The following is a 24572-nucleotide window of genomic DNA, read 5'->3' on the forward strand; positions in this document are numbered from 1 at the left end:
GGCTGTATTCCATATATGACAAGGAAATGCTTGCCATAATGCATGCCCTTGCAAAGTTCAGGCAGTACCTTGTGGGGAGTAAGTTCATTGTTAAGATTGATCATAATAGTCTTAAACACTTCATGCATCAAAAAGATTTGAATGAAAGGCAGCAAAAGTGGGTGAGTAAACTACAGGCTTATGACTTTGATATTGAGTATGTCAAGCGAAAGAACAACATTGTGGCTGATGGCTTGTCCCAAAAGGCCCCATTTGAGTTCACTGTGCGAGCTTAGTGTCATGATGAAAGGTACAAATCTGTTGAGGGGTTGATTCTATACAAAGGGAGTATCTTCACTGTGGCTGAATCTAAGCTGAAGGAAAAGATTTTGAAGACTTTCCATGATATTCCCCTTGCTGGTCACCAAGGTTACTTCGAAACATACAGGCAGATCCGATAGAGATTTTCTTGGAAGGTTCTTAAAAATGATGTCTTAAAGTACATCAAGGAGTGTCACACTGTAATATCCCAGTTATTTTTTTTGTTTTTTAGGCCAATAATAATCATCCACAAATAGATAACCCGTTAAGGTTAGAAAGCATAAACTGAAAACTTGCAAGAAAAAACAACTCTTCCACTTTTTGATCACCAAGTGCGCAATGTGGGAAGGTGAGAGCATACGGTGTTGAGGGGATCGTTAGCTTCAAATAATTGGAAACAATACAATGCTTGGGTGGCAAGCCAGCCGCTTCCGCTTATCCAGCGAAAATGCAAGAAACTTGGCGGTGAACCAGCCAAGAGAAACACACAAAGGCACAAATCACTCAACCGCAAGATTTCAGCGGGAGGATTGAAATTACAAAACAATCTCAACTCCACCGCTTATGCAGCGGGAGGACCATTACACTCAAACACCACTCAACCACTTATGCAGTGGGAGGACTGAATTACAATTTACTTAAAAATAGGCAGCAAGCCAGCCTCTTCCACTTTTTAGCGGGGTGAGAGTTACAAACCAGAATTGGTTAGTAGTACTACTACTTAACCTTACAATAATCAAGATAATGTCAGTAGAGAGTAATGCTGAATATCCAAATAAGAACATGAAATTTCTGCTAACATCAAAATATGCAGGCTAGAATTGCAAAACCAGCAGCCTATGGAATCACTAAAGTGCTCACAACTCTCTCAATACTTATCCAAAACACCCAAAATCAGTCCCAAACCAACACTAAGCTAGCAATGATAAAGACAAACCAAAGACAAGCTATCATAACTCCCTTATTTATTTGGCACACATCCCAATGCACTTCAAAACCCCACACCTAGCTAAGGAATTTCGATTTCATCTAATAAATTCAATGCTCAACCAAAGGTGCCACAAACTTACAGTGTAAATCGCCAGTAATAGGAAGGATGAATGAGCCAATACCCATAACGGTCAGTCACTCCAGCAGAGAGGTATGATCAAAATGTACTTCAGCCATAGGCAAACCAACAAATTCCAAGAATTGCTCTAAACACCAAAAAGGACAAAGATACGCACTGAGAGTATGGTCGATTACAACACACAACTAGGTACTATATTTCAAGTACGAAATTGGGAAGGACTAGGGAGCCGCATGTTTGCCCTCTCGGGTAAACGGTTAAATGCAGAAAGTAAATGCACAGAACATAATGGAAATATATTAAATAACCAGCCTCTATATTAATTCCATAGTCCATGTAAAATAAGTGCTTATAACATTACATCTGACACGACTAACATGATCCCACTTCGAAGAAAAGGTACAAAATATATAATACCCGAAGGGGTGCGACACAACCGTCGCGACTCCAACTACCTACCCGTCGGCTAACTAACTGACTGCCGAAACTCATTATTATCGACGACAACATAAACATAATATAACAACATAACATAATGATTATTCCCGGCAACATCATCCCCCCCAAGAAAAGAATTCAACTCCGACGACTTAATACAAAATAGAGATGAACGGCAGGAACTACTGATGCCAGTCAGGCCCGGATCTTATACACTTGCTGCGTCCTCGCCTGAAAACCCTTTTCTGCTACCATCCGATGCTCAAGTGCGGATTTCACCAATATTGCTTCCTTTGCTATCACAGTCCTCCTGTGCTTAACCCAAACTTGTCTGCAAAACACGTTTTTCGGTCTCAGCTTCCACCAGCTGCTACTCAATTGATACTATCTCCCTAGCCAATTTGTCCTCGATAGCCACCCATGCTGCTCTCCTGGCATCCAACTCCTGGGTACGCTGAACTAAGTCTCATGCAACTATTGCCTCCAACCTAGTGGTCAGCTCCTCCCGAGCCCTCTGTGCATCCACCAAGGCAACCTCACGTCCAGCCGAGACATACTCCGAGTTCCTCAAAGCGTACCAGTCATGCCTGGAGGTGGCCACAATCCGCTGGCACAAATGCTAGGAGACACATCAAATCCTCCATCACACTCCCCAAAGGCCAAAAACTGAACTGAATAACTCCCTGGTGTCATACAACTGCGCGGACCTGCAATGCCTTCTCTCGAACTCAGTTTGTTCCCAACCTCCAAATCCGCCTCCCTCTACGGCTTATGGCTTCCCTGCCAATGCTTAGCTGTGGGCTTCTTTCTCACAATACAGACAACCACAACACTTCCCGTGGTCTTCTGTAGCTCAAAATAAACTGGGGGTCTGGGGGCAACGCCCCCAGCGGGGTCGAGGGGCAGCGCCCCTCGCGGGGTCTGGGGCAGCGCCCCCGCGGGGTCGAGGGGCAGCGCCCCCGCCGCCAACACCAATTTACAACCTTTAGAACCCCACGAAAGTCCATGGCGCGCATCATTTCTGTGATATTTTATGATGTCAAAACCCTTCTTCTACACTCCAATATTTTCAGTGTCTAGGCTCTAGATGTCATCGAATCATTTTTCAATCCGTCGTTGTCGCTTTTTTTTTTTTTTTTTAAGGCATTGTAATGTCCCCGATGGCACCCTAGCCATACAACCTCCCTGTACGGTCAACAACAGCATTGGCACCTCCGATCGTGCGGCCACCTTCCCAATCGTGTAGCCACCTTCTCGTGCGGCCTACACCCCTTCCACCGTACGGCGGACCATGACGACGGAGCGGCTGCGCTTTGTGTGCGGCTATGCGGGGGTTTATGCTGGGTGTGCGGTTGATTTATGTCGCGGCAACAACCTTTGGTGGCTCCCACCGCACGGTGTGACCGCCGCACGATGGTGTCACCGTCGATGGTTCCACCGCACGGTGGTGTCACCGTCGGTGATTCCACCGCACGGTGGTGTCACCGTCGGTGGTTCCACCGCACGGTGGTGTCACCTTGGTCCCACCGTACGGTGGCCATTTTCCCCTTTTTTTTCTTTTTTGTCTTTTTTTTTTACCATACGGTCGCTGTCGTACGACCGCGCGATTTTTTTCAATTTTTTTTTTTTATAATAAATTTTTGATCGTACGGTCGCCTGCCGTACGTTTTTCTTTCTTTCTTCCAACCGTACGGTCATCTGCCGTACGGCGGTGTTTTTTTCACTTTTTTTTTTTTTAAAGTTGTCTAGAGAGTCTTTGGCTCGAGTCCCGTCTCTGGGATCGCTCTTCATCCTTCTCGGTTTTCCTCGCCCAAAAGTCTCCTGCTGTGGTCCTGTGCCTCTTGAGTCGCCTGCCTGGCCTCTCGAGTCCCCCTCCATCCTCTCGGGTCCCCCTCCGGGCTCTCGTGTGTCTGTCCGGCCTCTCGGGTCCCCTGCGCGCTTCGTGTGGTAGGGTTTCAATTTGTACCCGTTGGTGGCAAGTCTATTTTCAATGGCCATCGGAAGACCTGGAACCACAAATTCTACAGGGACCACGGTCTCCTTCCCGTACATAAGAAGAATAAGGATAATAAAGATTTTGAAGACTGCGGTCTTCCATACAGGGTTCCAATCGTGGCCAACACTCTTCGGATTATCTATGTCGCCAGGGTTTGGGGCGTCTCCCTTCCAATATTCTTTGTATTCCGGCAGGTACACCTTTGTTGGTTGCTTTGGTTCCTCTACTTCAAGCCTGTAGCTTTGGAACATTTCATAATCTTCCATTTGCTAGTGGAAGAGCCCGTTAAGTGAGCATACCTCCTCTTCAGAACATCCCTCCAATTCGAGCACCCCTTCACTGTTCGGCTCCATCGCGTTCTTGCCCTTGCTTTCATCGGGACCCCCTTCCCCTTTATTAGAGTCCTCTGAGTCCGAGTCTGAAGAGGCGAGCTCTTCGCTGACATCTTGGGTGTGTAGGTCAATGGTATATTTCCGCCCTCCCTTCTCCATGGAAAGTGTATTTTTCTTCCAGTTGTGGTTTACCCTCGTGTTGATCAACCACGCTCTCCCCAGGATGGCGTCATAGCCTTTCTTCTTCGAGGGAATAACCACGAAATCTAACAAGAATGGTTGCGTACCAATTGTCACTTGCTGGGCCATCAACAGGTCGAGTGGCTTAATGCCGTGTTGGTCCGCTCCCACCAGGTTGAATGTGGGTGGCCACAGGGTGGGCTTCCCCAGCCGCTTCCATGTTTCTTCTGGTAGTACATTCACCCCAGATCCACCGTCCACAATGGTGTCCTTCAGAATGGTCCCACGGATACCCATTTCTACCACAGCTGGGTGTCTACCACTGCTCAAGGCTAGTAACATCGGGTCAGTCGAAGGGCTGACGGAAACCTCCACCTGTGGTATACTCTTTGAAGCGGTGGCGAGAACCCCTACTTGTGGTGCACTCGACGATGCGGTGGCGGGAACCCCTACCTGTGGTGCTTTGCACATTGGTGAGGATGGCAGTCCTCAATTGTGGCATAGAGTCTAGAAGGTCTTTTACCTTTATCGGCACCTCCATCTGCAAGATTTGCCCAATGATGTTATTTTCCGCTTCCGTACGGGATGATGTACTCGCCACCTCGTTGTCCCGTCGTTCAGTCGTCATCTCACGTTCAATATTGGCCTTTGCTTCCCGTAATCTCTCCTCCGTACGGGGGTTGGGATAAGTGGCTTTTTTCGTCTGGGCGCGGGTGATCGCCAGTACTTCTTTCTCACTAGTCTTCTCAGCCTTCTCAATGTTGAGGAGATTAACCCCTGCTTGCGGGCAATTTGCGTCCTCATGGTCGCCTGGCCCACACCGACGGCAGAGGTGCTGAGGGGTGGCTTCCTTCGTGCAATCACGGGCGAAGTGCCCCCACTGATTACAGGCCCTACATTGGATAATTGGCCGGCCCTTGGCGTCATACTGGATACGGCTTCCGTTGTTGTTATTGTTGCTATTCCTTCCGCCGCCGCGTCTGTTGTCCCGGTATCCTCCAGATGATGCCGTTGTGTTAGTATGTTGGCCGGTACCCACTGGTGCGGATGTTGTGGCCTGCTCTGTGAACAACACCTGGTTCATTTGCGTACTTCGGGTTTTCATGTTGTATGGGCACTCCTTTGTGGAGTGTCCCATCACTTGGCAAATCTCGCAGAATGCCTTCTTTTGGCAAGTACCCTTTGTGTGCCCTTCCTCTTTGCACTCAGTGCACCATATGTCCCCTTCGTTCCGACCAATGCTTTCTCATTATTTTGAATTCCTTTCTCATTCGCTCCATGTCTTTCTGGAGCGCTTGCACCCGTTTGCCAGCCTCGTCGTCGCTGCTGCTTTCCTGTGAAGAGTCATCGTCCTCGGATGAGAATTTATTACTTTTCTTCTTCTTTGATGTTTTGTGTTCGCTCTCCAGGTCCATCGCCCTATTATAAGCATCGTCATATGACGTCGGGGGTACAATTTTCATCTTCCTCCGTAGGGAGGATTTCAACCCTTCAATGAACCATCGTTTCTTCAATCCATCTGCGGGTTGGCTTTCCATTTTACCCAAGAGTTCTTTCAGCCTCCGACTGTATGCCCGTACTGTCTCCCTGGTACCTTGTTTGGTACTGTATATCTCCGTTACAATTTCATTGTCATCACGGAGCAACCGAAACTCCCCCGTGAATTCCTTTTGTAGATTGGCCCACGTGGCCACTTTTTGCTTGTCCACATCGGAGTACCAATCTATGGCAACTCCTCGTAACGTGGCTGGGAACTGCTGTACCCAGTCATCTTGGTCTGTTACTCCGTTGGCGGACCAAATGGTTTCACATGTACGGCAGTGCCATAAGGGGTCTTCCTTGCCCTCCCCTGTGAACTTTGGCAATTTTTGTTTACTCGCCATCCCACCGCTGGGTCTCGCTCCTCTAATTCCTTGTGTGCTTGTACCTGGCGATCCTCTGCCTCCTGCAACTGAACCTCCACTCGTGGGTCCTCCGGAAAAAGTTGCTGACACCGAACCAAACAAATTGCCTCCCGTACGGCACCCTTGTGCTCCCTCTGCACCTTCGGTCGTACCGTCACCTTCCAGTGTCTCCCTCCGGTTGTCCTCTGAAATGGACAAATTCTTTAGCAAGTCTCTGGTAGCGTCGATCAGGTTTAGACTTCGCCTTGTTTGTTCCACCAACTCTTCGCGGCTTCTTACCCTACGGTGGTATTCTGGCGAACTGTAGAGTTCTCCTTCGGCACCCTCCGTGACTCCTTCTGGCAGCCCTACAACAGTGTAGACAGTGTAGTTCTCTCCGTCTATCTTTACCTCCGCAACCTCCGTGACACCTCCTGGGTTCCCTTCGGGCAACCCCTCGGCCGGTCGTCCCTCGGCAAGCTGCCTTAGCCTACGCCTTCTTTCTATCTGCTGTCTGAGATTCAACGCGGTTTGTGCCACTTCCCATTCGTCACTCTGTATCTTTTTATTTTTGTCCTTATTTAGTCTATTGGGCATAAGTCACTTCCATACACAGCAAACACACGCCATGTACACAAAAAAAACTTTTATTATTTTTATTTTTATTTTGCCTTTCGGCCACAATTTATATCAGCAGTGTCGGGATTATTACAAGGTTCAATTTCCTCCTGGCCTGGCGCCATCTCGTTCTGTTTCCCGTTGGCTGTTCTCTTCGTAGCGTTGCAGGATTTGTTGTCGTTGCTCTTCCTGGGGAATCTCCTCCAGGCGGGCTTGTTGTGCCAGCGATGCCTATGCAAGCAACCAGGGGAGGTGGTTCATTAACCGGTTTACTGCCGGGCTAACCTCCAGCGCTGTCCACACAGCACTTGGTGGGATTTCTGCCTCCGCTGCTTCTCGTCGAACGTATGTCTAAATGGCTACCTGGAGCAAAATTGAAAATTCTCGCGTTGCCGTGTCTTCTCCTGTGTAAAATTCTGTCCGCGCGTCGTCGGCCTCTGGGTTTACTTCACCAACGGGTAGGCCCATTGTGTCTGTGCGCCATCCGTGTCTTCCGTTCCCGAGTTCGTCTAGGCAGCGGCGCCAAATGTTTGCCCTCTCGGGTAAACGGTTAAATGCAGAAAGTAAATGCACAGAACATAATGGAAATATATTAAATAACTAGCCTCTATATTAATTCCACAGTCCATGTACAATAAGTGCTTATAACATTACATCTGACACGACTAACATGATGCCACTTCGAAGAAAAGGTACAAAATATATAATCCCGAAGGGGTGCGACACAACCGTCGCGACTCCAACTACCTACCCGTCGGCTAACTGACTGACTGCCGAAACTCATTATTACCGACGACAACATAAACATAATATAACAACATAACATAATGATTATTCCCGGCAACACCGCACTCCGAAGCCTCAAAGTTCTGACGCCAATCCAACAACATAACAATGCAAATTTTAAAGATGATCAGAATGGGAGCCAAAGGCTCTTATTTATAACCTCAACATCACCAAATTCAAATGCAAATGCTTCAAATTCAACTTTCCCATTTGCATTTCATTAGTCTCACGTGGACCCCAAGGATGGCGCCATTCCTCAAGTCAAACCTCATGCCAAACAGCAAGGACCACGATTTTACTTAGCAAACACTTGAGGTGAAATAAAATAATATCTCCATTATCAATTTGACGTCCCCTTCTAGACATAAAATTTGCCTAGCACTTAGGAGATATTATGCGCCATTTCCAAAGCCAATAAATCAGTAGTAAAAATAATAAAATTAATAAAATATTAAACCTTAGGATAAGGAAATAATATTTAATTATGTCACTTATGAGTCCAATACTGATTATTGTCAAAACCAGGATGAAGTTGAGCCAGGAAGACCACTGAACTGCTGTAGGATCAGGACCCTGTCCACTGCCAAAAATAGAAATATGCCGTACTGCCACTTACTAAAAATAGTAAGTCATGAACTACTGCTCTAAAAAGCATGATCTTCGCGCCCAGTGACAGAGCATGGAGAGCTTAGTAGGACAGTATCACCAAAATGACCAACCCTTGACTTACTAAAAATAGTAAGTTCTCGCCTCATCAATGCTTGACCCTCATTCTTCATTCCACCTAGCCTACGGGTCTCAGGAATAGGCTAATGGACCACTGGAAGGACATCAACGAGAAGGGGACGTTACAGTTCGCCCTCCCCAAAATTGCTTGTCCTCAAGCAACTGTAAGGCTGGATGCAGTAAAATCTCCTCATTTTCCCACGTAGCATCCTTTGCTGGTAGATTTTTCCATTTGATCAAGTATTCGTTGATCACTCTTCTCCTCAAAGATCGTTCCCTTAAATCAAGGATAGCTTCAGAAACCAAAACCAACTCTACCTCCTCATCAAGCAGAGGTAACTCAACTGAAGCAACAACATTATGTCCCAGGGCCTTCTTAAGGCGAGACACATAAAATACATTATGGATCCTGCTGCTTGCTGGTAATTCCAACTCATACGCCACTTCTCCAATCCTCCTGTTGACTCTGAAAGGCCCATAGAATCGTGGCTTCAATTTGTCAACCCCACTCTTCTTGAGAGTAGACTGTCTATAGGGCTGGAGCCTCAAATAAACCATGTTGCCCACCTCAAAGGTGCACTCAATTTGCTGCTGATCAGCATACAACTTCTGTTGATTCTATGCATGCTGGAGATTGTCCCTCAGAATCCTCAAAATATCTTGACTTTGTTGCATCATATCCTTTGCCTGAGGGGTCTTGCTATCACCAAATACCAAGTCCGCGAAGCTTGGAGCTTCATAACCATATAGTGCCATGAATGGTGACATCCAGATGGACATGTGATAGGAGTTGTAGCAATACTCTCCTTGGTGAAGCCATCTCACCCATGTATTTTGCTGCTCCAAGACATAGTTTCTAAGATAACCTTCCAACCACTTATTCACTATCTCGGTCTGCCCATCAGTTTGGGGTGATAACTGGTGCTTGGAGTGAGCACAGTACCACATAATCTGAAAATCTCTTGCCAGAAAGCACTTAGGATCTTGCTGTCTCTATCACTCACAATGTTCTTCGGTAACCCATGTAATCTGAACACCTCCTGAAAGAACACTTCAACAACTTGAGCTGTTGTAAAAGAACTGGTGATCGCAAAGAAATGAGCAAACTTTGTGAGTCTGTCTACCACCACATAGATACTGTCCTTCCCTTGAACCCGAGGCAACCCAGTGATGAAGTGCATGGAAATACTTTCCAATTTTTGACCGGGAATAGGCAATTGTTGTAACCATAGATGAAAAACTCGGCGAGCAATTCAAAAACTCGCGAGTAATCGCGATCCATAATCCCGCGCGAGTTAATCGCGGAAATACTCGGGGCGATTTTTTTATATACTCGCCGCGATTTTTTTGGCAAATAATCGCCGTTAATGGCCAAAACCCGCCCGAAACGTGGCACAAAATGCGAGAAAAACGCGACTTAAGTCGCAGGCAAAAAAAAAAACCGAAGTCTTTATTCCATTTCGCGGCTCGCGCGACTCCGGAAGGCAAAAAAACGCCACGCGATTTGCATAGGGTTTGCATTTGCACGCACGACCAGGTATCTTTTTGTATTGTTTCATTTCGAATACACAGTCATTTTGACTGTGTAATACACAGTCATTTGAAATGACTGTGTATTACACAGTCAAAATGACTATATTGTTTGCATTTGCACGCACGACCAGGTATCTTTTTGTATTGTTTTATTTCGAATACACAGTCATTTTGACTGTGTAATACACAGTCATTTGAAATGACTGTGTATTACACAGTCAAAATGACTGTATTGTTTGCATTTGCACGCACGACCAGGCATCTTTTTGTATTGTTTTATTTCGAATACACAGTCGTTTTGACTGTGTAATACACAGTCATTTGAAATGACTGTGTATTACACAGTCAAAATGACTGTATTGTTTGCATTTGCACGCACAACCAGGTATCTTTTTGTATTGTTTTATTTCGAATGACTAAGACTGTGTAATACACAGTCATTTGAAAATGACTGTGTATTACACAGTCTTAGTCATTTCAAATGACTGTGTATTACACAGTCACAGTCATTTCAAATGACTGTGTAATACACAATCATTAGTAATTAGTAATTACAATTTACAGTCATTTCAAATGACTGTGTATTACACAGTCATCAGTCATTTGAAATGACTGTGTAATACACAGTCATTTGAAAATGACTGTGTATTACACAGTCACAGTCATTTCAAATGACTGTGTAATACACAGTCATTTCAAATTTTCAAATGACTGTGTATTACACAGTCATCATTACACAATCACAGTCATTTCAATTTTCAAATGACTGTGTAATACACAGTCATTTCAAATTTTCAAATGACTGTGTATTACACAGTCATCATTACACAGTCACAGTCATTTCAAATGACTGTGTAATACACATTCATTTTCAAATGACTGTGTATTACACAGTCATCAGTCATTTGAAATGACTGTGTAATACACAGTCATTTCCAAATGACTGTGTATTACACAGTCATTTTCAAATGACTGTGTAATACACAGTCATTACAGTCATTTCAAATGAGAAATGACTGTGTATTACACAGTCATTTTCAAATGACTGTGTAATACACAGTCATTACAGTCATTTCAAAATTTCAAATGACTGATGACTGTGTAATACACAGTCATTTTCAAATGACTGATGACTGTGTAATACACAGTCATTTGAAATTTTGAAATGACTGTGTAATACATAGTCATTTTCAAATGACTGATGACTGTGTAATACATTAATCATTAATGTACATTGTAATTAATGACTGTGTATTACACAGTCAATTGTGAAATACTCATAGTCATTTGAAATGACTGTCAACTGTGTAATGTCAATGTGTATTAAAGTATTTCATTTAAATTTAAATTTGAAGTTAAAAACTTAAAAAAATACACAACCAATTAAAAATTTTAATTTTAGAGAGTCATCTATTTTGACTGTAAATAAAATACAGTTATACAGTCATTGTAATTTTTGGATGTTTGTGATTTTTTTTGGTAACAATGTTATTTATCTCTAAATGTTGCCTCTCTTTTGCTAGGTTCTTTTCCACATCTTTTTGAAAGAAAATGGATTCAGCTTCTACAGTTAAAGTTGGTGGCAAAAAGAGAGACCCTTGTTGGAAACATGGGAGACCAGGTCCAAAACGAGGAGATGTTTTTTGCAACCATTGCAAAAAAATTGTAAAAGGTGGCATTAATAGGTTCAAATATCACCTTGCAAAAATTCAATGCCGAGATACCACAAGCTGTACGGAATGTACTGAAGAGGCTACGAGAGATGCAATAGCAACGCTTGAAGCATATGATCAAAGGAAGGCAACAAAAAAGAGAACAGCAGAGGCAATGGCAGCCCCAAGGGCAGATTTGAGTTCCATGGGGTCACATACAGATGTGGGGACATCTGGTTCTTCCCTTGGGCCACGGATACGAGCAAAGGGAACTTTGGACAGCAACATGGAAAACTTCTTTATTCCACGTAACACTCCTGGTGCACAACCTGGATTGCTTGGCACTGCATGGAATAAAGAGGCTCACCAACAAGCCAAGGTGGCGTGTGCTAGATTTTTTATCTACAACGATGTTCCGTTCAATGCTATTTCTAGTCCATCTTGGGACCAATTGGTCACCGCGTTGACTGTGGCAGGTAAGGGGTTCAAATCCCCAAGCCGTTACGAGGTAAGTGGACCATTATTGCAGGATGAGGTCCAAAACACTCATGCATTAGTGGAAGAGCAAAGGACTATTTGGGAAAAGAATGGCTGCACCATTCTTTCTGATGGATGGACAGATGGTAGGAACAGGACACTCATCAACTTTCTAGTTGCTTCAGGAGGACAGTTAGTATTTTTAAAATCAATTGATGCCTCCAATGAAGTGAAGAATGCGGAGACCTTGTGCAACATGTTGGATGAAGTGGTGATGGATGTGGGAGTGCAGAATGTCATCCAAGTTGTGACTGATAATGCAGCTGCATATGTGGCAGCCGGCAAACTTCTAATGGCTAGACATCCGACATTATTTTGGAGCCCTTGTGCTGCCCATTGTCTTGACTTGCTCCTTGAGGACATAGGGAAACTAAGTTGGGTAAAGAAAGTGGTTGAAGATGGAAGGAATATCACCAAATACATCTACAATCACACATGGGTCCTGAATCTTATGAGAGAACACACTGAAGGTAAGGATCTTGTGCGGTCGGGGGTCACACGCTTTGCTACCAATTTCCTCACCTTGCAGAGCATACTTGCTACATTGCCCAACCTGAAGCGGATGTTCGTGAGTGAAAGATGGTTGGGGAGTCCTTATGCTACAAAGCCTGAAGCAGAGAAGGTTGTGATTGCCATTTTTGATACTAATTTTGCCAAGATGGTGGAGGAGATCATCAATGTAAGTTTTGAAACTTTAATTGATGATTTATTATTTAATTTTCTAATATTTCAATCTGCTGATTTTGTTAGATTTTTTATATCTAGGTGTCGGAACCGTTGGTGAGGGTGCTACGAATGGTGGATGGGGATCATAACTCCATGGGGTATCTATATGAGGCCATGGATAAGGCCAAAGAGGCGATTCAACACTTGTATGGGTCAAACAAGACCAAGTATGAACCCATATGGCGCATAATTGATCGGAGGTGGAACCATCAACTCCACCAACATATTCATGCTGCTGCCTACTTCTTGAATCCCAAGTTTTTTTACTCTCCGAGTTTCAAAGCAGATGCAGAGGTTAGAATTGGCCTTGACACATGCATTCGGAGATTAGTTGATGATGAGATCCTTCGAGACCTGATACTTGATGAGTTGCAGAGTTATAAGAAGGCCTTAGGGGAATTGTTTTCTTCACCTGATTGCAAACGTAGGAGAGCCACCTTACGACCAGGTAAAAAAAAACATATGTTTAATTTTTACCATTTATTTCTCTCTTTAAGATTATTGAAATCTTTACAAGTTATAAATCACATTTTGTATCCTTGCAGATTTGTGGTGGGAAGATTATGGTGCCACAACGCCTAATCTTCAAAAGCTTGCCATCCGCATATTATCACAGCCTTGTAGTGCTTCTGGTTGTGAGCGCAACTGGAGTGTTTTTGAGAACATCCACACAAAAAAGCGCAATAGGTTGACTCAACAACGCTTGAATGATCTTGTCTATGTGCGGTACAACATTCGATTACATGAGAAGAAGGTGCTAGGGCAAGATTCACATGAAGCACTTGACTTGGATGACATTGATCCATATGCAGCAGAATGGGTTGCTTCTCCTGATGATGTTGATAATGATTTGGATCCATTCCTTACTAATGAGCAGCTGAGTGAGTTGGAGAGGGCAGGAGAGGAATGGGATGCGGAAGTGGCAGCACGTGAGGAGGAGCAGGAGGTTGATCATGCAGAAGAGGCACCTGTTAGTGTTGAGGATGTTGCCACTACTTCAGCACCACCTACCCAGCGGCCACAATCTATTTTGAGCTTTAGTCGTAGACGCAATTTATGATTTCTTATTTTCATAATTTCATTGATACCAAACTTTGAACTTGATATGTAATCAGAATTTCAGAGGTTCTTGTTTTGTGGTCTATGACTCTATAACTCTATGAGACTGTCACTATGATACGTTGATATGTATTGAACTCTTATACATATGTTGCACTTGGTTTTTGGTTTATGCTATGATACTTGCATTTGTTGCTATGTATTACCAAAAAAATTTGATTTATATATCATGGAAATCATATATGTTATACAAATTTGGTGTAAATGTGTGTTTTTGAATTATATATAAAAAAAAAATGTATTTTCAAATGTTCGATAAAGTTGCCGAGTTTTGCCGAGTTTTTTGCCGAGTTTTGGCGAGTCCCGAGTTTTTAAATTTTTTTGGCCTTGCCGAGTTATTGCAAAATCCGAGTTTTTCATCTATGGTTGTAACAAACCAGCTGGCAAAGTCTTTGTTTTTCCAACATGTATCACACTCCTTAATGTACTTCAAAACATCATTTTTAAGTCCCTTCCAAGAAAATCTCTCTTGGATCTGTCTGTATGTTTTGAAATAACCTTGGTGACCAGCGAGGGGAATGTCATGGAAAGTCTTCAAAATCCTCTCTTTTAACTTAGATTCAACCACTATGAAGATTCTTCCCTTGTACACTATCAATCCCTCAACCAATTTGTACCTTTCAGCATGAAAAGTACTTTCTATAAGGCTGGTTGCAAACTGATTTTTGGCATAATCAGCAAGCAATAATTCTCTCCAATCAGCAGTAAGCTCACATAGTGAGCTTAAATGGGGTCTTTTAGATAAGGCATCCACCACAACATTGTTTTTACCCTTAACATACCCAATATTGAAATCGTAAGCCTGCAGCTTACTCACCCATTTCTGCTATCTTTCATTCAAATCTTTCTGATGCATGAAGTGTTTAAGACTATTATGATCAGTCTTAACAATGAATTTACTCCCCACTAGATACTGCCTGAACTTCGCAAGGCCATGCATTATGGCAAGCATTTCCTTATCATAAATTGAATACAGTCTCTCAGGTCCTCTCAATTTCCTGCTCTCGAAGACTATAGGATGCTTATCTTGCATGAGGACTACACCAACACCCTCTCCAGATGCATCACACTGCAGCTCAAAAGGTTTGGTGAAATCAGGCAAAGCCAAAAGAGGGTAGGAACTCATGATCCCCTTAAACCGCTCAAACACTGTTTGTGCCTTTTCGGACCACTCAAAAGCTGCTTTCTTCGTAAGATCTGTGAGGGGGGCAGCCAACTGAGAATATCCCTTCACAAACTTTCGGTAAAACCCACACAAACCCAAAAATCCCTTTAAATATGTTATGTTTTTGGGAGGAGGCCAATCAATGATGACTAATATTTTTAGGATCCACCTTCACACCACCTACTGTGATAGTGTGACCAAGGTAGAGCAACTCTTCCATCCCAAACTCACATTTGGACTCCTTAGCAAATAGGGATTCGGATTCTAATATGCTTAACACCTCATCCAAGTGCTGTAAGTGTTCTTTCCAAGATTTGTTGAATATGAGTATGTCATCAAAAAATATCAAAACAAACTTCCTTGGCTGTTCTTGGAAGATTCTGTTCATACATGACTGAAAGGTAGTGGGTGCATTAGTCAAGTCAAAGGGCATGACTAGGAACTCAAAATGCCCAAAGTGGCATCTGAAAGCGGTCTTCTCCACATCTGAAGCTCTCATTCTAATTTGATGATACCTCGACCTGAGTTCAATCTTGGAGAAGAACATTGCACCATGTAGCTCGTCAATGAGCTCATCAATTCTCTGAATAGGATACCGATTCTTGATGGTTTTCTGATTCAGGGCTCTGTAATCCACGCACATGCGCACTGTCCCATCCTTCTTTCTCACCAAAACAACAACTGAAGCAAAGGGGCTTTTGCTAGGCCGAATGTAACCCATGTCAAGCAATTCCTGGATTGCGTTTTCAATCTCATCCTTCTGCTTCGTAGGATACCGGTAAGGAGTAGTCATAATTGGCTTAGCACCTTCTTCAAGCTCAATGATGTGTTCGACACCTCTCTCAGGGGGTCTGCTGGGAGGTGGGTTTTCAAACACCTTACTTCTCTTGGTTATCAAGGCTTGCATGTCTTCAGGATAATTCCGATTTTCTTTTTGTGCTTCCGAGGGCATGACCATGACCTTACTTCTATCAGTGATCATGCTTGAATGTCTGAGGAATAGCTGCCCTTGTCTACCAATGGATTTGAAGGCATTATCAAACACTCTGCTGCCCACTCCACTTGATTATGGCGGATCAGCCTTTCCATCCTTTTCAAAGATACCACTTTAAGTCCACAATGCAACATTCCTTTCAATACTACTTTCTTCCCCTCAGATATGAATTTCAGCTCCATGGTTTGCAAGTTTAGTGTGATCTCACCAAGAGATCTCAGCCATTGAATCCCGAGGATGGCATCATCAGTCCCACCAATGCTAACCACAAAGAAATCATCTCTGATTTCATGATTTCCCAACTTTAGAGACTTGTTGGAAATCATCTGGTTGCAGGATATAGTGGAGCCATTTGCTACCATGACTTTAAAGCCTTCAACTTCCTCTGCCACTAGTCCCCTCTTAGCATCAATCCTCTCATCAATGAAATTTTGTGTCGCTCCTGTGTCAGTGAGAGCAATGACACGATGCTCTCCAATCACACCTCGAACTCTAAAGGACTCATTCTTGTGAATGCTCGAGAGTTGAGCAAACACTCTTCTATCTTCTGACCCAATTTCAGGCCCTTTAGGAGCCTCTTCATACTCGCTGTCCTCAGCTTCAGTTTGCTGTTATGAAATTTCAGAATCTGATCCATCCGCTGAATAACACTCCATCTGATGCAAATTGCCCTTTCCATGGCACTTATGTCCTGGGGCCCAAGGTTCTTTGCAAGAATAACAAAGATTCTTCCTCCGGAGCTCTTGACGGAGCTCATCATCCATATGCGGAGGGAACCTCTTGGTCTGATTTGTGAACTTCTTCTTATGCTTTCTGAAAGGAAAAGGCTTGGACTGAATTGTATTCCTTGGAGCAGCCAACTCCATGCTTCAAGATTTCTTAATAGCTTCTGCCAAGGTGGGTAGATCAAATGCTTTAACCCAACCTTTCAAAGGTTCCTCAAGTCCTTCAGTGAAAAGGACAACTAACTGCTTCTCAGAGATGCTACTTACCATAACTGACAGATTTTGGAATTCAGTTACGTAAGTGTCCAACGAACCTTGCTGCTTGAGTTGTGCAAGTTCTCTAAATTTCACCTCTGGATCCTTGGTGTTGAATCTCTCAATCAGCTTGTTGGTGAAATCAGCATAGGTGGTGATTAAGTTATGACCAAGGGTGACCAACCCATGGTACCACCATTTGTGGGCCACTCCATCCAAGTGTAAGGTAGCAAACTTGATGGCATCTTCTTCCGGCATAGGCCTCAGGGACAAGTAATTGTCCAACTTCTGCACCCATGCTCTAGCTGTGCTCTTAGCACTTCCATCAAAGTGTGCTAAGGTCACTCTTCCAAGAGCTTGCTGATAATCTCTTGGGGCAGCCAACTTATAGTCATTCCTCCTTCCTCTCTTCATTTTCTGATTCATAAACTGATCCAGAGTTAGGATATCTCGGATCTCACCAGGGAGAGAAGCATACTCCATGTAGTTGTTTCTTATTTCATCAGCTGTAGGTATTTCTGTTTCAGCTTGTTGTACTTCTCTTGGTAGAAATATAGATTGTAGAGGTCTTGGGGCTGAACCTCCATTGTTGCTCCCGTTGTTACTCCCATTTCCATTGCCTACAGGAGCATTAGAAGTGCTGGCTTCGAGTCCATTGTTGGGTTGGTTAGGGGTCCCAACAACGTTTTGGTTAAGTTTGGCCAGTAGTAGAGACATCATGTCCATCATGGCATTGAATTGTCTCTTAGCCTTCTTATTAGGTGCCTCATTCTGTTCTGTAGTCTTGACTGCCATTGAATCCACCGAGTCTGAAGAATCTAAATCCTTCCCTCTGTTCCTCAGTTGCTCTTAAAATGTGTCCTCTTCCGGCACTATTAGAATCTGAAACTGCTGTCTCATTTGTTCTCGGTTGTAGTATTTGACGTCTTTGTCCCTCATGGAGACTTCTGAACCCATTGAAACTCACAGGTTGGTAGGAAAACCAGCTCTGATACCATTGTACTATCCCAGTTATATTTTTTGTTTTTTAGGCCAATAATAATCATCCACAAACAGATAACCCGTTAAGGTTAGAAAGCATTAACTGAAAATTTGTTGGAAAAAGCAACCCTTCCACTTTCTCATCACCAAGTGCCCAATGTGGGAAGGTGAGACCATACGGTGTTGAGGGGATCGTTAGCTTCAAATAAATGGAAACAATACAATGCTAGGGCGGCAAGCCAGCCCCTTCCGCTTATCCAGTGGGAATGCAAGAAACTTGGCGGTGAACCAGCCAAGAGAAACACACAAAGACACAAATCACTCAACCGCAATATTTCAGTGGAAGGACTGAAATTACAAAACAATCTCAACTCAACCGCTTATGCAGCGGGAGGACCATTACACTCAGACTTCACTCGACCACTTATGCAGTGGGAGGGCTGAATTACAATTTACTTGAAAATAGGCGGCAAGCCATCCTCTTCCATTTTTCAGCGGGGTGAGAGTTACAAACCAGAATTGGTTAGTAGTACTACTACTTAACCTTATAATAATCAAGATAATGTGAGGAGAGAGTGATGCTGAATATCCAAATAAGAACATGAAATTTCTGCTAACATCAAAATTTGCAGGCTGGAATTGCAAAACCAACAGCCTATGGGATCACTAAAGTGCTCACAACTCTCTCAATACTTATTCAAAACACCCAAAATCAGTCCCAAACCAACACTAAGCTAGCAACGATAAAGACAAACCAAAGACAAGCTATCATAACTCCCTTATTTATTTGGCACACATCCCAATTCACTTCAAAACCCCACGCCTAGATAAGGAATTTCGATTTCATCTAATAAATTCAATGCTCAATCAAAGGTGCCACAAACTTAGAGTGTAAATCGCCAGTAATAGGAAAGATGAATGAGCCAATACCCATAACGGTCAGTCACTCCAGCAGAGAGGTATGATCAAAATGTACTTCAGCCACATGCAAACCAACAAATTCCAAGAATCGCCTCCAAACACCAAAAAGGACTAAGATACTCACTGAGAGTATGGTCGATTATAGCACACAACTAGGTACTATATTTCAAGTAGGAAACTGTGAAGCACTAGGGAGCCGCACTTCGAAGCCTCAAAATTCTGATGCCAATCTGGCAGGATAACAATGCAAATTTTCAAGATGATCGGAATGGGAGCCCAAGGCTCTTATTTATAACCTCAACATCACCAAATTCAAATGCAAATGCTTCAAATTCAACTTTCCCATTTGCATTTCATTACTCTCACGTGGACCCATGGATGGCGCCATTCCTCAAGTCAAACCTCACGCCAAATAGCAAGGACCACGATTTTACTTAGCAAACACTTGAGGTGAAATAAAATAATATCTCCATTATCAATTTGACGTCCCTTTCTAGACATAAAATTCGCCTAGCACTTAGGAGATATTATGCGCCATTTCCAAAGCCAATAAATTTGTAGTAAAAATAATCAAATAAATTAAATATTAAACCTTAGGATAAGGAAATAATATTTAATTATGTCACTTATGACTCCAATACTGATTATTGTCAAAACCAAGATGAAGCTGAGCCAGGAAGGCCATTGAATTGCTGCAGGATCAGGACCCTGTCCACTGCCAAAAATAGAACTATGCCATACTGCCACTCACTAAAAACAGTAAGTCATGAACTACTGCTCCGAAAAGCATGAGCTTCGCGCCCAGTGACAGAGCATGGAGAGCTTCGTAGGACAGTATCACCAAAATGGCCAACCCCCGACTTACTAAAAATAGTAAGTTCTTGCCTCATCAATGCTTGACCCTCATTCTTCATTTCACCTAACCTACGGGTCTCAGGAATAGGCTAATGGACCATTGGAAGGACATCATTGAGAAGGAGACATTACACAGACATGCCAGAGAAACAAAGATGAGCACATTCTGCCAGGTGGTTTGTTACAACCCTTGCCCATTCCCGATCAAAAATGGGAAAGTTTATCCAAGGACTTCATCACTGGGTTGCCATGGGCTCAAGGGAAGGATAGTATTTATGTGGTGGTGGACAAACTAACTTAATTTGCTCATTTTTTCACTATCACCAGCTCTTTTATAGCAGCTCAAGTTGCTGATGTGTTCTTTTGGGAGGTGTTCAAGTTACATGGGTTATTGAAGAGCATTGTGAGTGATAGGGACAACAAGTTCCTAAGTGCTTTTCGGTAGGAGATTTTTCAGATTATGTGGTATTGTGCTCACTCCAAGCACAAGTTATCACCCACAAACTGATGGGCAGACCGAGATAGCGAATAAATGGTTGGAAGGATATCGTAGAAACTATGTCTCGGAGCAGCAGAATACATGGGTGAGATGGCTTCACCTAGGAGAGTATTGCTACAATTCCTTCTATCACATGTCCATCCGGATGTCACCATTCATGGCACTATATGGTTATGAAGTTCCTAGCTTCGCTGACTTAGTATTTGGTGATAGTAGAACCCCTTAGGCGAAGGATATGATGCAACGGAATTAAGATATTCTAAAGATTGTGAGGGACAATCTCCAGCATGCACATAATCGGCAGAAGTTGTATGCTGATCAGCAACGAATTGAGCGCACCTTTGAGGTGTGCGACATGGTTTATTTGAGGTGTGCGACATGGTTCATGATGTTCAGCGTTATTCTTCTACTCTCACTTCCCTTTTTATTGTAAGGTTAAGTAGCAATACTACTAACCCATTCTGGATTGTAATCTCTTATCTCGTTTAAAAGTGGAAGAGGCTGGCTTGCCGCCTACATCTGATAATTTGTAATTCAGCCCTCCCGCTGCATAAGCGGTCGAGTTGAGTAATTTAGTAATTCGGTCCTCCTGCTGAAATATTGCGGTAGAGTGATTTGTGTTTGCTGTAATGTTCTTTTGGCTAGTTCACCGCCAAGTTGCTTGCTTTCCCGCTGGATAAGCGGAAGGGGCTGGCTTGCCGTGTAGTATTGTATTTTCTTTATCATTTCCAGTAGATTTGTGAGCTAACGAACCCCTTATCACCGTATGCTCTCACCTTCCCACATTGGGCACTTGGTGATCAGAAAGTGGAAGGGTTGCATTTTCAACAAGCTTTGAGATTATGTTTTTTAACCTTAACGGGTTATGTGTAATTCTTATTGCACTTAAAAAACAATTTTTTTTAATCTGGGATATCACAGATCATATATGAAGTTCAGAAATTCACATAATGAATCAAATTCGATATCAACATTTAGTTAAAATGTAATTAATATTGCTGATAATAGTACATGAGCAATATAAAAAGAAAATTTTGATTTCATTGTTCAATTTTTTTGATAGGCATAGTAGTATAAAAAAATATAGCACTATACTTTTATCTAGGATTTTCATCTAGAGATTGCATGAAAGGGCTCTCAAATGTGGAGTCCTTGTGCACTTTTTTTTCCCTACAGTGGCCATCACTTCCTCAACCTCTTTAATAGAGTTAGTTGCCTATGTTGTGACTGCCATTTGGTTGAAAGAAGAAATAGGGGGATAAGGATTCCCTCTTCATTTACTCATCACAAAAGCTAGAACTTCCTAGACAATTTATTTAGATTGAAAAAACCATTAAGAGGGCCTTGAAAGTTATTGAGGTATGCATTTGTTTTAGACATTGAAAAAAAAATGATATAGGGACAACTAGACATCCCTGCGATGGTTGGGTCAGATGTCCTTGACAATCCTAGGGATGGCTAGATGTCCTTGGCCATCTCAGGGATGACCAAACATCTTAGTGATGTCGTTTCTTTGTGGAGGGCATCCTAGGAAGATTCTTGGTTATCTTCAAAGATAAAGGACAGCTAGGGGATGGCCCTTGATGTTTGATTGCCCTTGGGATGGCTACAGGGATGGGAAGATGGTTTCAAAAGGGGGGATGCATCCTTGTGTGATAGAAGTTGCTATCATATGAACATTTATAGCTAATTTGTTTGGTATGCATTGTTGGATATTTTGTCATTGATGTCGAAGGATGATGATCAAGGTTGTCTAGCAATTATTTGGTTGAGCTACTTGGCTGCTTAGCTATTTGGTTGAGCTACTTGGTTGCTTCGTTGAGCTACTTGGCTGCTAGGTTGAGCTAATTGGTTGCTAGTTCGAGCTACCTAGTTGCTAGGTTGAGCTACTTGGTTGCTTGGTTGAGCTACCTGGTTGTTTGGTTGAGCTACCTAGCTGTGTGTTTGAGCTATGGTTGTCAGCTTGAGCTGGCCGCTTGTCATAGTCATCTTCTTGCTGTTAGCTTCTCTTGCCAAGTCAGATCATTGACCATGTCACCATTTGAAGGTACAATTACCCTATGTATGGGCTACAATATTTTTTTTGGGAAATGGTGGCTAAATCTTGTACATTCTCATCTCATATATTCTTAGTTTTCTCTAGGTTTTTGAAATTAAAGCCTGCTAGGTTGTGGCTGAGACAAAAATTCATGTATCCTTTATCCTATTCTTGGCTGATGTTTTTTTCCTTGGCTAGACAAAAAAGTCGTGGTTTTATTACGCATCCGTTATATTGTATGGTGCATAGCATATGAAAAAGTGGGGTGCTAAATTAAGAACCATTTTTTATGTTATGAGGAGTCTACTTTTTATTCAGCCATTTGTCTTTTTTTGTCAGCGGTTATGCTGGGTTTGTGATCATCATGGAGAGTATGGGCATACTATAATATCGAAGGGGTTTAGAATATCGGCAGTGACTTCAACTTTTATGTGGGATAAAACATAAAAATGATAGTCTTCTCTATTTTTTTCGGCTGGCCATTAGTGTTATCAATATGATATTCCTTCTATTGTGCGTGTAATCTCTTGTAGCACATGCAATGTTACTGTTGAAGGAGCGTGGGGTGCTTCGAAACATCTTTCAGCTTTAATAAATCAAACAAAATTTCCATTTTGGGAGAATGCGTGGTATTATAGCTTACAGATTATGTAATGTCCCTACTAGTTAGGGATCACTATCCTGCAAAACAGATTGTTAGAATACGACAGATATATATATATAAATAATTTAATTTGCCAAAAATACTTAATTAACATAATCACAATTTTCATCGATTAAAAAGGATACGAATGCCATACGACAATATGCCATTAGGTGGTCGTGAGGCTCGCCTTCTTGGAACCCATCTTGGTTCCAAGCCGTCCAGGAAATCGAAGGTGAATCTGATTCCTGTCTTGAATGTAATTTATTACATCCAAGCCCTCCAGGAAATCGAAGGTGAATCCGATTCCTGTCTTGAATGTAATTTCTTACAGCCAAGCCCTCCAGGAAATCGAAGGTTAATTCGATTCCCGTCTTGGGTGTAATTTCTTACACCCAAGCCCTCCAAGGAAGACCCTATGTCCATTCCTTGCCTTGGGTGATGCATCCTATCATCCAAGTCCTCAGAGTGAACCGGCCAGATCTGCCTCTTCTTGGTTGAACTTAGTCAACCAAGCCATACATATGCATATAGATATTCAGTATATATTGCCCTAGGGATTATCATAATCTCTCCTTTAGACTAAGGGAGTTTCCTCCCTATAGCCTCCATCATGTGATAACATTTATAATATATTTTTGCCTTTATTACTATTTTCCTATTCCATATTCCATATGTACATATTCTTGATTTAACATGTATTTTCTACATATAATCCTTAAAAATGTTCATTAACCAATATTTACATATATTCCTACTAAGCATTGACATATATTCGTTAGCGTATGTTAGTACAAGTTCACTAACATACGCTTTATACTTATTCCTTAATACCTAAAATCCATTCATTGATGTGTTCATTGAAGCATTTATTTTCATGAATATTATATATACATTAATTACATTTATTACCTACCTTCATTACCTATCGATTAGAATAATCATTCATTAATGCATTTATTATAATATTAATTATTTACATCCATTAATTATTTATATTATAATATTAATTATTTACATCCATTAAAATATACAATAATTAACATTACATATACCTTACCTATATTCAATGATATATATATATATATTACATATTAACTAATTACATCCTTTAGTACCTGGTAATATTTTACCCCTTACCTGTTTGCCCGCAGCAGAAGTTCCGTTCACTGAATATCTCCACCGCTCTACTTCCCATCGTCCCTTCCTATTTCTTACTACTGTGGTTGCCTCCCCTTAATACCCCATGAAGGATTGTACACTTCCACGGTCCCCTTCCGCATGAGGGGGTGCGGTATATGTATATATTTAAATATATTACATATTAAATAACACTTTCCTTTATTATATCTTAAATATATTTCCTCTATTTAATATATTACTTGTATTATCGTATTAATCATGTATTTACAATAATCTTATTTAGTTGATTCATATCCTTACATTATTAAATAACTTTACATCAGGTGATAACGTAGGGGTTATTACAGATTATCACAGTGGTAACTTCATCTTTTGACCAACGCGTTTATATATATATATATTTGGAGATGTTTTAAAGTGTGAAGAAATTCAGATAGCAAGCGATAATCATGGTATGA

General features: G+C 42.2%; 1 protein-coding gene across 3 annotated transcripts in view; it reads left to right on the forward strand.

Moving 5' to 3' along the window:
• LOC131078618 (uncharacterized) overlaps positions 1-24572 on the forward strand; it is a 299838-nt gene that overhangs the window by 68713 nt on the left and 206553 nt on the right. The window lies entirely within an intron of this gene.

This window comes from Cryptomeria japonica, chromosome 3, assembly GCF_030272615.1.
Source record: "Cryptomeria japonica chromosome 3, Sugi_1.0, whole genome shotgun sequence".
Classification (NCBI taxonomy): domain Eukaryota; kingdom Viridiplantae; phylum Streptophyta; class Pinopsida; order Cupressales; family Cupressaceae; genus Cryptomeria; species Cryptomeria japonica.